Here is a 15,328-nt window from a genome sequence, read left to right on the forward strand (position 1 = left end):
CAAGCCTTTTCTACTATGGCATTAAACTATACAACGCCACAGCAAGAGTTCTTGAAAAAAAAATAGCAGAAAATTATTTCCTAATATAATAACATTTTCCCTCTTCTTTTCTTAGACTCCATTCCCACAACGTCATTTTGGTACAATCAACTGCCTTCACATGTTCTTGCCACTGATGTCAGTGTTCATTCTGAAAGCACACTTTGCTGGGTGAGAGAAATTTTCCAACTTTAAGCATTTTTTTTTGAGTTATGTCGAGTACCAGGAAAGTACAAAGTCTGAAATTGGAAAGAATTGGAATTTAGATTCCCCTCCCCCCCTTAAGAAACGTGACCACAAAAACACCAAAGGAATGTATACTTCTCATGAAGAAATTACTAAACTGAACTTTCTGGGGTGGGGGTGAGGAGTTTAACATAGTGTTGGCAAAAATATGTTGCCATAAAATACTTGAGTTGAATAATTTCTTGATGAACTTTTCATAACCCCCATAGAAGGTACTGTCAAATTTACTTAAAGAGAAGTGAGGACATATCCTGAGTTTTAACGAGTAACTTCAAATTAGTAGTGAATTTTGGTGAAGAAATCCACCACATAATTTGCCAGCACCTTACTAGTACTGATTCATTTCCAGGGCGGTTATGGGAGCCTGTGATTTCAGCTCATGTACACAGACTTTGAAGGAGTTATTTAATCTACAAATTGTATAAACATTACCTCACAGCAACTCAAAATGCTTGTCAGAAGGGCTCTGAAATCCCTGGAGGCAGGTATAGGGCAGGTGTTAGTAAAGATTTGCACTGACTTTATATTAAGGAAAATTACTAAGGGATGTTAATAACTCTAAGGCATAGACTTACACATTAATCACAAAATATTGTGAAAGCATGTTCGTGGGACCTGGGTAAATATGCTGTGTCAGAGACCAAGGGAATTATCTAACAAATTTGTGGAACAACCAACAGAATGTTCTCTGGTGACTTGTGAGTCTTTCTCTCTCTCTCTCCTCCCCTTCTTTCCTCCCTTCCCCCCCTCCATCCTTCCTCCCTTCATTTCTTTCTGTCTCTTTTTTTAAGTAGGAGTCTCACATCTCACTCTGTCACCTAGGCTGGAGTGCAGTGGCACGATCATATTTCACTGCAACTTCTGCATCCTGGGCTGGAGCAATACTTCTGCCTTGACCTTCCTTTTGTTTTCTAACAACTGTTTTCCATTTATCTTTGAAAATTATTATTAATTGTTCATGGTTGCAAGTATTATTGAAATACATAATCCCATTTAGTAGTAGTAAGAGTTCTGTGAAGTTAGGATTGCTCTATTGTTTATTTTACAGGTAAAGAAGCTGAGGTCTGGAGTAGTTATATATCTTACCTAATGTCCTACTTGCAGTAATTGGTGCTTAAGGGACTTGAACTTGGGACTTTTTCGTTCAGGATGTTAAGCTTTTAGTCATTTTGCCTGACTTTTAACAGTGGGGGCGTTCTTTTGGCTTCTATAGCAGAAATCAATATACAAGGTACATCACAGAATAAAGAATAATTTATTCTTACAATAGAGCCATATTTTTCACTAGAAAGAAGTCAAAGAAAATAGTACTTGAAAGGGTAGAAGCACAGGAACTTTTTTCTCTCACACATGCAAAAAGTAACATCTTGACTAGCTTGTTGGGTACCAAACATAAAATATGATCTTCTTGGACCGCTTTGTTAAAGTGTAACATCATGATGACATTTTAAGGAATAAAGATGAATTGTCTTGAATAGGTTCAATTGTACTTCATTTAGTAGGAAAACCACGAGAAAAATACCTGCAAATGAAATCAATTTCTACATTGAGTCCTGCTGTGGAACCGAAGGTGGATTCAAAAGAGAAACACAAAATGTAATAGCTACTTTAGAAAGGCAAACTTTAAAATATTGATAAGAAAATTTGAAAAAAGAAAAGAAAATATAAAACAAGCTAAGTGAAATAATGTAAAAGGATGTGTTATTTTACTACTAAAGCATTAATAAACACTCGCCCTGGTCCTTTAAGTTGCTAGGCCAGGGTCACCTCTATTAACCCCCTTGACTTCTAAATGTATCCACAATAACCTAAGCTACACGCAGGAATGTGTTTTCAACTAAAATATTACTTCATAAACCAAACACACAGAAAGTGTTCATTTAATAAAGTGTATTTTTATTTTGTTAGTACTTACTTGGAAAATGGCTAAGGAAGTGCTCTCTGAAAAACTTAGGCAGCAAACAGTTCCTTCAGCTAGTCAAGGGGTCACTTTATAGACATGGGTTTTCTCATAGTAAATTTCCTTTTAAGAGGAGAGTGCCAATCCCTCAACTGTGGGAAACTGCTAGGGGAGGGAGGGGCACACTTCATCAACAAGGGTACTTCCATAATCAACATTTGTATACCTAACCCTGAATTGTACTCCACATCTTTAAAATAAAATAAAAAATAAAAAAGGAGGCGAGTGCACGTAGTATCTAGAAACCTACCACATACTCTATCAGGATAATTTGCTTATCAGTTAGGATCTAAGGTGAGAGAGGGCTGACAATATCATACAGTATATTTTTCAACATACTATTTTCTTTTCATTATGATTTTCCTTATTTCCATAGCTTCAGGGGTACAAAGGGTTTTTGGTTACATGAGTGTATTGGACATATAGTGGGGAAGAAGCCTGGGCCTTAAGTATACTGGTGTGCATTTAACCTGAGAGGAAATTTTTCATCTCTTACTTCCCTTTCACCCTCTCCCATCTGGGTCTTCAATGTCCATTGTTCTGTTCCATATGTCTGAAAAATAAAAAGAAAATGTTATGTGAGTGTGGAGATTTCTCAAATAACTTAAACAATTTACCAGATCACACTTTCCCCCAAAATTACGTTTTTCTGAGAATATTTAAAGGCAGGAAGAATTAATGAAGGGTTGGGAGATGAGGAACTGAGAAAAAGAATGAGAAGAAGTAGTGAGAATAATAATGCAAGTGATAATAGGTTTTTTTAAATTATTATTTAGAGAGTTAGGGACAATATGGATCAATGGAAATAAAGCAGATCCTGCTTAAGAATGTCTAAAGCAGAAGGTGGAATTCTTTCACTATGTATATCTATATATATATTTTTTTACAAATCTCTATATTTCCATCTATGTATCTAATAGTATAATGAGAAGAAATTGTAACCTTTATGAAATTATTTGATGGAGTACCGAAGTAAACAGTTATCTGTTAGACTCCAGGTACTCTAATCTTCAGCAAATGACTGAAAATATCTGGATAGTGTGTTACTTCTAGGTGACATAAAGCCTGAATCAAAATCACTGATGAGATATCAAATATAACTTTTTTTTCAGAGATGTATTCAAATAGTACTCCCAGGACTTCATTCCTTATGACATTTAAAAGCTGAGTGTATAGAACACTAAAAATATACTACAGGGAACAATTGTATGCGGCAGAAAAAATGTTCAAGAGATTCAAAAGGTCCCTGCTATTTTTAATTTCTACTCTCGCACTACCTTAGAGTGAGTAATACCTTTGCAAATTCTACTATGTTGTTGAAGCAGTGGCAGCATTCCTTGGCCCAAAGAAGCCCTGGACAATATTCTAGAAAATGTTTTGCATGATTCTTTTCTTTGGAAAGTAAATGTCTTCAGTAAGGAAAGATAGCAATTTTAGACAATTGCTGATATGGATCTTTATGTCAAACTTTCTGTTATGTGTACTGTAACTATCCAAAATAATTGCTACACTTTTTGTGTAAAATGTATTTTTTTCCAAAAAATGTTTGTTTAAGACTACGTTTACCAGTGCTACCTTCTTTTATTCTAGTCTCCCTCACTGCTTATCAAGAATAAATCTACAATGTTTTGGAACTTCTGGTTGACTTACATCGTGGAGTACCTCAGTGCTAACTCATATATGTATTTGTTTAATGACATACTCTTATTCAATACTTTATCCCCATGTGTCCACAGAGAGACCACGAGGGACCTAGCAAAGGTATTAGCTCTGAGTCAGGACTACAGGGCTCCACCAGATGCTTGACTTTGGGCATGTCCCTTACCTCTTTAAATAAACAGCATTTTTATTTGTAAAATGCAGTTTATACTTTACTTGCCAGAATATTTTGAAAGAGATAAAAATCTGAAACTCAAGTCTTTTAAATTCTTGAGATGTTAGAAATTATTGTCGCTTGGGAAATACATTTGCTTTACTTTTATTGTTTCCAAAATTGGCAATGTAACAGTTATCAAAGACCGGAGCTTGCTATGATGGCTAAATTTCATTGATTGTTAATTATCATCATTTGACTTGAATTCAGAGGTTCCAAGTAGATGAAGTCTGCCCCCAGTCTCTCTTACCCCAGAAGCCATTCCAACATACATCACACTGAAAGAGGGCCTCTCCTCATGATTCTGTCTCATGTGAAGTCCTTTCTCTAATCTTACATAGATACCTGTCCTCCGAAGGGTTACTATAAGACAAACAATGAAGCAATATAATTTCTTGTTTCTGGGAATGTTTATCTGAGTCTTAATGGCAAATAAATAGGCTGCAGGAAATGCATCTCTATTGGAAACATCGGTGCAGCTGGTGTAGTTGGATGAAGAGGCAGGAAGGGCTTCCTGGCCATGGAAAGAAGGACAGCTGACCTGAAACCAGATCACACTGCTGAGCTGACTCCAATTACGTCTCCTTTTCTCCACTGTGGACTTCTAGCTGCTCATGTGTGTTGTTCTTTGGAACTGAAGGCCCTATTAGTTCGTTTTGGTACAAAAAATGTTTGAGGAACAAAAGGTATTTAGCCCTGTGTAACTCACCTTAAAGGGGAAAGTTTCCAATCAAAGTTTACTTCCCAATGTATTATCATGTAACATGCTGATGTTAACAGATATTTTTAATTGCCGTCAGGTAGAACTGTGCTGCTGTTACATATGTTTCCTGTTTGAGTGTTTATGTCATTTTAAACAAAATAGCTCATAAATAATTAAAGATACACATTTTTATAATTAGTGCGTGCTTTAAGACAGTATCATTCTCAAAGGGAAAAACGTCACTTGAGTGCATGGACAAAGCTTAAAACATGTGACACTTCATGAATTAAACCCACAGATGTACACTTAAGAGTCACATGTCAAAGATGGAAATTTTTAGCCATACAGAGATTGTTAAACGGAAATCAAAAGGGTCAGTTGCAATTCACTCCAGGGAATCAAGATGACACCCTGAGCCAGGCTTCGGGTGCCGGTTGGTCAGAGAAAACAATATTTTTAAATTCAATCATGCCTGCTCCTGTGGGAAGATTGCATCAAAGTCTAAGCAGGTCTGAAGTAATGGCAAGATCTCCATGCCTGGTGTTCAGTCTAGTCCTTGTATTAGGCTGCCCATGTGGGCCGGGGGCGGCATTTCAAATGACAGCTACAGTTTTAGAGAGTCGATAATTACGGCAAGCTATGAATGACAGAAATTACCGCAGTTACTGTTTTCTTTTTTTGCCTCTGCTGACTGTTTCACATCCATTATAATTTCCTTTTATAGGTTTCATAGTTATCTGCAGTTAATTAACACCAATAAATGATTGAAAATGTTATACAGTATTTTCATTGCGTTTTTATCTTTCTGGCTTCTTTCTTTAGGAAAATAGCGCTCCTAATGTTTTAGTGACTATTGCTACCATTGAAATTAAAATCAATGTTGGCATTTTATTTTAACGTAACATAATGTTGACTCTTTGGTTTCAATTTATATGCTTTGGACTATAGATATTTTTGAAGCGTCTTTAGATGAAATGTAAATACTATGGGGATGGCCATGGAATTGTATATACTAACCTCATTTGGTATTAATTTCCTGTGATAATGTGAGCAAAAGTGTATATTGTGATATTTCTGTAAGAAATTAGCATAGGTCTTTTTGATAAGTTTTTTTGTGTGTGTGTGTGTAGGAAAATTGGTTGTTGAAATTTTGTTTAAGTGAGTCAAAATTTGACATGTCAATTGTTTTGGAGATTTAGATGCCATTTAATATTTTTCTCAATAAGATAGATTTTTTCATTAGTTTGGTCTATTTCATAACATAGTCTTTTTCATTCTAATTTTATTTTAGAGACTGAATCTCACTCTGTCTCCCAGGCTGAAGGACAGTGGAGCAAAGCTCACTACAGCCTCAAACACCTGAGTGCAAGTTATCCTCCCACCTCAGCCTCCTGAGTAGCTGGGACTAGAGGAACATGCCACTATGCCTACCTATTTTTTTGTTTTGTTTTTGTTGAGGCAAGTCTCCCTGTGTTTTCTAGACTGGTCTCGAACTCGCGGCCTCAAGCAATCCTTCAGCGATGACCTCCCAAGTGTTGAGATTACAGGTGTGAGTCATCAAGCTGCCCCACAAAATTTTCTTATATATTTTTTTTTCTAATTCGTGATAATTTTTGGAAGATTATTACAATTCCTTAAATGCCATTAGAGAATGCTTGTTTTTTATTTTTTCACAAGTGCCAAAATTTAATTAACAATGCATTCCAGCTTTATTTTTCACAAAAATGCACAATAGAAAAATGATTATTCTTCTGTATTATTCAAGCTGGTGAAATTTCTGAAAAAATGAAATATGTCTTTTTTTCCCCTTTCTGTTTTCGCCTCTCTCACTCTTATTTTTTCTCTTTGTCTTTGTATTGGCAACACCACTGGGTGCTATAAAATTTACAGTATTTTGTAGAATTTATATTTACTGATGAAAATTACATGTATAACTTGTTTACGAACCAACAGTAACAACAAAAATTGAATTTTATATTTTTTAAATATTCAAATTGCGTGTATACTGATTGCATAAATGTGTGCACTAAAAATAGGTGAAGATAAAAATGTGTCCAACAATAGAGCAAAAGTAGGTTCGTATCAATGAAATACTGTATAGCTCTATACATTAGGTATAAAACAGTCATTAATTTTTATCATTAAGTATAAAATAAAATGTGCTAAATATGTTTATGGTAGTCTATTGCTTTTGGAAAATATACATGTAATGTGTATGCATGTAAATATGGGACAATAAAAAGTAGATTATAATAAAAATAAAAATAGGTAAATGTATACATATATTGATGAGAGAATACAGATGAAACTAGTATCTGTATTTCCTGTCTGATCTGGTATGCTACAGAAGTGAGACGTAGACACATAATCCATCTGTATATTTTGATATATGCTGATTTTTGCATCATGTGGATATATTACTCATTCAAAAGTAAGTTCATTAAGTTAAGTATGCTTCATAAAGATTATAAAAAGGCAAACAGATACCTGGAATGTTGCATTGATCAAAGGTTGGTAGTATTTAATTAATTCAAAGAAGAAATTGACTGAAGTGTTTCATATAAAATGTGATCTTAAGGTGCTATTTATTTTAAAAATCACATTGTTTAATTATTTCTGAAAAGAGAGTATTTTCCTCATTAATAAGTGAAAAAAATGAAAATCAAAAATATATATATATATATTCCCTAACGTAGGTCCAGATAACCCTAGCTATGGTGTGCTTGGCGTAGGTCTGTATTTCCTTACATATGCCTCTTAAATGTTGTTCAAAGTTGATGTATGGTTTTTGTAGTTGATCTCTCTTTGTAAAGATCAATTTGTGACCAACAATTTTTTTAATACATTTAGGTAAAGTACAAGTGTCTCCATGGCTGGAGTGAAGTGTCTGCTCTGTTCTATGAGACCACTTGCACAGATTTACCTGATTTCTTTGAGAATGTGAATGAATGTGTAATCAACATTGCACTTTTCTACAAGGAAGATACGTCTTCTTCCCATTCATTTGCTTCTGTGCAATATGAATGCCAGTATGTGCAGCAACAGTTGTATTTTAAGAAGCTTTGAGAACACTCTTGTTTTAAATTACAAATATAATTAATATGGAAAGAAGAGCTAATCAGTGTCAGAAATAGTACAGAAATTATTGCATTTTTCTTTATTTTTTTTAGTGGGGAGAGCATATGAATCCCTACAAAGGTAATTTTAAGCTAACAAATATAGAAGACAATAATTGATGTAGTTTTAATTAGAAATAATTCTTAACTATCTATTAAATTGCATGAAAACTAAAATAAGAGTCAATGAATGAATTTCAAATATGGAAATATATTCTACTATAATATTCTATAGGTTACTATACTTGTAATATCATTATACTTGAAATTTTCTGTTCAGAGTATATCAATGAGGATTAAAAAAATAAAAAAAACTTACAAGTATATTTTTGTTTTCTAGAGGTAAAAGGAATAAATTTTGAGGAAGGACTTGAAATACAGCTATTCTTATGAAATAAAGGAGATTGAACTATATCAACCTCATCAATCTTATCAAATTTTTTTTTATTTATCTTAAAAAAATTTTTTTTGTAAAGATGAGGTCTCAGTGTATTGCTTAGGCTGGTTTCTCACTCCTGGCCTCAAGTAATCCTCCCTCCTTGGCTTTCCAAAGCACTGGGATTATAGACATAAGTCACCAAGCCTGGTCAACCTTTGGTTCAAGAAATAATTTATTAGACCAAATGATGCCGTGAAAGTACTTTTTGTCTAATATTGACAATTGTATACTATTTCCCCAAATAAACTTGAATTGTATCAACTTCATATGACCTCATATTGATAATAATCTTATATGTAAAACATCCATGTCCTTTATTTTCAAATAATATGGTGAATCATCCACATATATTTATTAAGGGTGTAGCATGTGACAGGCACTGTATGAGACACTTAGGATACATAGGGAGCCGTAACCAACGTAGCACCTGCCCTTGTGGTGACTGCGCTCTTCTGAAGAATGCGTGCATTAACCACATAGTGATAAAGAACAAGACACATAAGTGCTAATCTGTCCAGTTTGGCCTAGACAGAAAAGTCAGTGAATTCTGTTCAGAGAACTTGCTTCCTGAGCTGAAAATGGAAAGATGCATTAACTCGGTGAGCAGAAGAGAGGATCAGACTCTCTGAGCACCCAACCACACTTGCAAAGCATGTCAACCAAGAGCATGGAGGGCATAGAACCTGAGTGAACAGTCTAGGGGCAAGAAATGGGAACCAGGGATGCTGGAAAGAAGATGAATTGAAAAGGTAGCAGAAGGAGGATCATGAGGATTGCCAGCCGAGCTGCATAAAAATGATCAGGGACTGGCAGACTAGACAGAAATAATAACAGCTTGGCTTAAGGTGAAGAGAATGGGTGAGAAGAGAGATAAACCAGAGTGATACTTAGTAGGCAAAATTGACAGAGCTTGGTGATAAGATAAGGTGCAGAAGCATGTGAAAGGAGGGTTGTCAAGGACAAAGTCAGCATTCCTGTCATGAGCATTCACAAATAGTGTAACTCTTCGTGGAGGTGGGAGACACAGGAGGGAGATGGGCTGCACATGCTGATTTTAAAATTCCAAAAGAAGGTAGCACATTCACAAGTGGAGATCATAGGGAAGGAGGAGACCGAGGCACCCATAGTTGTATGATCTTCAAATCACTGTCTGTGGGAGAATGGAACATGGTGGGATATGTCTAAAAGAAAAGAAGAGTATAGTGAGGAAGACAACATGGCAAAGGATCAGTAGGGGAGACTTCAGAGGAAGCAGAAGGAGTTAGCAGAGATGTAAGAGGAAAGACAGAAATCTGTTGCATTATAAAAAAAGAGACTATTTTTAAAGATAAAGAAATGTTGTTTAGAGTACGAATAAGCCCCTTTTATTAAGCAACTATGTCTTAAGTTCCTACTATAAACAAGGCTCTAGTAATGGGTAGAGATGAGGGCCACAACAGCTAGAGTGCTTGTCCCCAGGTATGCCCAGGTTCAGAGAAAAAGCAGTCTAAAAGAACTGCTCTTTCATTACATTGTGCTGGACCCTCAATGTTCTATTCTTGCATCCACCAAGTTAACGGAATTATAATGTGTGCAAGCTTTTTCCTTTCTAAAAAGAAAAAGGTCTACTGAGATATGATGAGAGATTTTACAAATTATGACATTTAACGAGAGTCTCTCCAAGATATGGTCATCTCATATTTTTGGCAAAACTACAAATAAAACTCTACATTTTATGTAACCAGAGGTAACTTATGTGTCCAAATGACCATGACAAGAAAAGGGGATACAGATATACTCATTTGCTTCTATTATTATCAGTCAATGAGACCTAACAGAACATGGTTCTTTCTTTTTAATGGACTTTGAGGACACTCATCTGAATGTAAACCTCAATTATCTAAAATATCTTTTGGGATAAAAATATTTATATCCTTCCAAATAATTCCTCAATCGTTTTAATCTTTATATTAGATGAGTTATTCATTCATTAGTGTATGTCACTTCAATTCTGGAGTAGAGAATAGATACATGTTGTCAATAAATTTATGTTTTGCTAGTTATAGATGAATAGGAATACCTTACAATCTCCTTCAAAACTTGTCCCAAGCATTTGTTTCAAATAATGATTCCTCCAAAGACGCATATATCCTCACATGTATGTGTGCAACTGAGAGGTTGTTAGCCTAATATTGTTATTGATATATAGATAACCAAATTGCTATGTCAGATTTATGTAGTAAACTATACTTATGTCAAAGACAGAGTCAGATGTTATAAGGTCATGCTACTCCCAAAATGGGTAGTTATATTTAACACAAAACTCTCTTTTCTATTTTTGAGTAGATCTGATTAGCCCAATAGTTACAAATGATTTTCCTGTTGTATGCTTAGGATGAAATGGTTTATCATCTGATCCAATTATATTAGATTGTAAATTGTACATTTGTCTATTATGTGAAAGTGTAGACACATGGAACACCTTGTAATCTGTATTCTGCCAAAAATTTAATCTCTATACAATATAAATATTTATTATCCAGATTTTATTTGGTGACTTCCCATCTCTCTTCCAACAATGAAATAAATTAATACCACAGTCAGAGGGATCTGTAAGGACTACAGTAAAATCTACTCCATCTCGTTTTTCTCAGACCTTCCTGCTTGTATAATTTGACAATTTCCATAAAATTTTTTCATAAAAGTTTTTATTCAGCAGACTGTCGTTATTAGCCTTTCAGAGCATTCAGATATTACTGGTAAGCTATACTCAACCTTGAATTTAAAAGAACAGAGGCATACAGACGTGTTTTATTGTCCTGCAGGGATGAGAACGATGCAAGAAAGCATGCGGTTCATTGGTTGCACACCCACTCTACATCTCTCTGGGTGTCACCGGCCACTGTAGGGCCTGAATGCCATGCCTGAATGCAAAGAATGCCAAGTGTGACACGGAAATTACAAGTAATTATAAATCTAATGGCCACTGTAGCCGGGCTCGGTGGCTCAGCCTGTAATCCCGCGCCTTTGGGAGGCTGAGGTGAGTGGATTGCCTGAGCCCGCAGGTTCGAGACCCGCCTGGGCAGGCGAGACCTCATCTCTACAATAAATCAAAAAATTAGCCGGGCGTGATACCGTGCCCCTATAGTTCCAGCTACTTGGAAGGCTGAGGTAGAAGGATCGCTAGAGCCCAGCAGGTCGAGGCTGAGGTGGCTGGGAGCGGCCACTGCACTCCAGTCTGGGTGACAGAGTGAGACTCCAACTCAAAAATAAATAAATAAATAAATCTAATGACCACTGTCAGAGATGACAGGTGTCTTGGAGAAATTCAAAGTGAGCATTTTATTTCTGGCTGAAACTAACAGTAATTCTAAGCTTCCCAACGCTCTCTGTTCCTGCACATGGTTTAGTCCTTCCATTTGGAATATCGAGATGCGCACTGGGCTTTCTTCACCCATATTTTATAAGGTAAAACAGACACACACACATATATGTACACTACTTGTTTACTTCTTCATCTTCTTAAACAAATGATTCATTTCTAATTATTCCTAACTAAAGCAATGCAATTTCCTTAAAGTTTTTGTTGTTTTGAAAATTGAAATCTGTTCTTCTAAAACAGAACAAAAAGAGCACAGTCTGGAATACTTTAAAGCAAAGCATATACATAAAAAAGAATGTCCTCTCTTAACAAAGGCTATGGTTTTATTATTGTTTCTACAAGAGATAGATGATGATACCAATTTCTTTAAAAATAAGACAAAAATTTTAAGTTGAAATGTAGGGACTACAAAATCCAGATTTCATTTTTCTCATCTTAATGGGAAAATAGAAAAACTTGTTGAGGTCTGTGTCTCCTTTTCATCTATCTATGAGGATATATATATATATATATATATATATAGCATAGCACCTATATACGTATCTATCATCTGTAGATCTATGATCTGAATTCTAATAATAAATTAAAGTAACATAATGTAGTAACAAGTCATGAGTAGAATTTCTTATTCTTTCATGTGAGATAGAATATCCTTAGGTAAAATGCAAAAAAGAAAAAAAAACTAGGTAGGCTACAGTCATTCTAAAAATAATACCATATTATGAAGCATTCGCATAAAGACAAATAATGAGTTTTGAACTGTATTAGTGACTAATGATTTCTGAAACTGAGTAACAAATTGCACTCTATTAAACATCTCAAAATACATAGTTTGATTTGGTGAGCAAAGAGGATATGAGAGGTTAGAATCAAGTCTACAATGTCCCAAACTGCTTTTTAAAGATATTCCTATTAGTAGGTAGAGAAGAGTCATTTATTTTCTTGTAAGTCATGTTTATTGTAACATTATTTTGTTAAAATTGATTGAATAGTACCTCAATTGATATAACCTATGGAAAAAAGAACATACATTGACAGAATTGGTAAAATTCTACATATCTAAGCACTGGGGGTAATAACACACACCGGTCTTAGTCATACGTTCATTTAAGTAAAATACCCAAAGTCAAGTTTGAAATTGTAGGCACTCAATGAAGGCCAGTCATGGTTCTACTCCTGCCTAACTTTCAAAAGTTTGATTAAACTCTCACGTGAAAAGAGAAGTCAGAGTATAAGAAATGATAGAGATCCATTAGGCATTAGAAATGTGAATAGAGTGCCTTTTATTGGGCTTTCCTAGGGAGACAGGCAGGCATGAAGAATAAAGAAACTCATGCTGATGTTACTACTCTCTGCCTTGGCCAGCGTCCCTGGTAACTATTCTGACCTCCATGGTTCTAGCTCTCTCTGGATAGCCCTGTAGTGGTAGAGTGCCTCCTCAACCTCTAGGCTCCTGGAACACCCTCCTCTCTTTATTTTTGCCATCTCGAGGTGGTAGGCTTATGGCTGCTTAGAATACGAGAGTCACTAACGATTGCAAACTTGAAGACTTATATCTTCCAACACCTATGCATTTAATTCCCTGAAAAAATTTCTCAATATTTCAACACTTTGAGTGTTTCTATTTTTCTACTGGGACTCAGAACAAATAATTAATAGACATGGTTAGATATTACATCAGTATCTGTATAGTTGGGTGAAGGAAGCATCCAAGTCCTAAAGCAAAGGGAGAGATATTGATGATGTAAGACCAAAATTTAGAGAGGGTTTTGGTTCTGGAGAATCAACATTTGCTTAATAGAAATTCCTTAAGGAAAGAATTGTGAAAACGTAAGCAAGTAAATAACATAAGTGGGTAAATCATTAAAAAAAACACAAAGGAAATGCTCCCTGTGTTATAGATGGACTCAAATATACAGATTAAAGAGCTAATTAAATATTGAAGATCATTAAGAAACTCATAATTAATGATAAACGAGTGAAAATCATATAGAGAAAGACTGGATGAAAGTGACCTGTAAAGTTAAAAGAACCAGACTGAAAAGGCACTTCTCAATATGCTGGCTGAATGTAGAAGACATAGGAACAATTTCTTCAAATTTGAATAAAAATTATTTTGACTCCATAGTTCATTAAAACTAGTATTCAATTCAAGTGGCAGAACAAATATCTTCAGACATGCAGAGGCTTTCAAATGGTACAAACCAGACATTGCAATAAAAAGCCTTAGTAAAGGAATTATTACGAAGATCTCAATCAGAAAAAGATCAGGAGAGGACGGAAGGAAATTAAGCATTGAGGATTATGGTTAGGTCAAAATGAATGGAGCAATGTTTTTAAAAATAAGAAAGACTGAGTGAAAATTCAATATACTTAAAAAAGAAACAAAATACAAGTGGTAGGAAGATAAATAATATCATGCTAGAATTCTCATTTTGTTAGGAGATTTGGGAATAGCTTTAGATACTTATTGATTTTAAAAACTACTTTAGAAAAATGTAATATTGTGTTAAAATTACATTTTAACTACTAGAAAATATAAGATATGGTATAGCCCCAAAGGACTTGAGAAAAAAGGAGGATGATTAGTGATTAAAAAGAATTTCAACAATCTAACCACACCAACAAAGTAGGAAAATAACAATTAGACAAAAAAGTAGCCCCTCAATACCTATAATCAATACCTGTAAATCAGCAAAATTCCTTGACCAACAAAAATACTAAAACTGAGCTTAAAAGTAAACTTGTGATGAGTAAAGTCTATGCAAGGAAATAAGTGCAGGTGCACATTTTAAAAAATTAATACCTTCAAAATTGGCATAAGAACTATAAATTAATGAAGGAAATCTGTATTAAACAAATGTCAATTATAACAAGACAGGATAACAATATTGACATTAGAGAAAATGGAACTTACTCCTTCAAACATTTTTTTTTTTTTTTTTGAGTTGGAGTCTCACTCTGTCGCCCAGACTGGAGTGCAGTGGCCGCTTCCGGCCACCGCAGCCTCGACCTGCTGGGCTCCGGCGATCCTTCCGCCTCAGCCTTCCGAGTAGCCGGAATTACAGGCATGCGCTACCACGCCCGGCTGATTTTTTGATTTATTATAGAGATGAGGTCTCTCTGCCCAGGCGGGTCTCGAACCCGCGGGCTCAGGCAATCCACTCACCTCAGCCTCCCAAAGGCGCGGGATTACAGGCTGAGCCACTGAGCCCGGCTTTTTCCATCCTAGGACATAGTCTTATGGTTTTATCAAGTGATGGTTCTTGTGTACTACTATGGCCTTGGGGTTACCCTGAAAGAGAAGGTTTACCTTCCCAGGAAGATATTGAGTGGCACCTCCATCTGGTGTGGAAATTCCTCATTCTCTTGCTTAAATACATAGGTTTTGAGTTAATCATCTTTGGTTCCAATCTGAACTCTACAAATTACTTGCTTTGTGACCTTGGGAGAGTCCTTTAACCTCTTTGATCCTCATTTTCTTCCACTTTACGTGGGAGAAATCTCATGACCCTTCCTATGTATTGAAGTTGAAATGAGATGCTAAGTATAAAACTTTAGAACAGTCCTCATGGTATTCTTATTAATCAT

General features: G+C 35.3%; 1 protein-coding gene across 1 annotated transcript in view; it reads left to right on the plus strand.

The window, feature by feature from the left end:
• LOC110594695 (CUB and sushi domain-containing protein 1-like) overlaps positions 1-15,328 on the plus strand; it is a gene marked incomplete at its 3' end in the record, with an annotated part of 354,184 nt that overhangs the window by 75,458 nt on the left and 263,398 nt on the right. The gene's annotated exons all lie outside the window — the stretch shown is intronic.

Source organism: Carlito syrichta, unplaced genomic scaffold (genome assembly GCF_000164805.1).
Source record: "Carlito syrichta isolate Samal-C Ts95f unplaced genomic scaffold, Tarsius_syrichta-2.0.1 Scaffold50759, whole genome shotgun sequence".
NCBI lineage: Eukaryota > Metazoa > Chordata > Mammalia > Primates > Tarsiidae > Carlito > Carlito syrichta.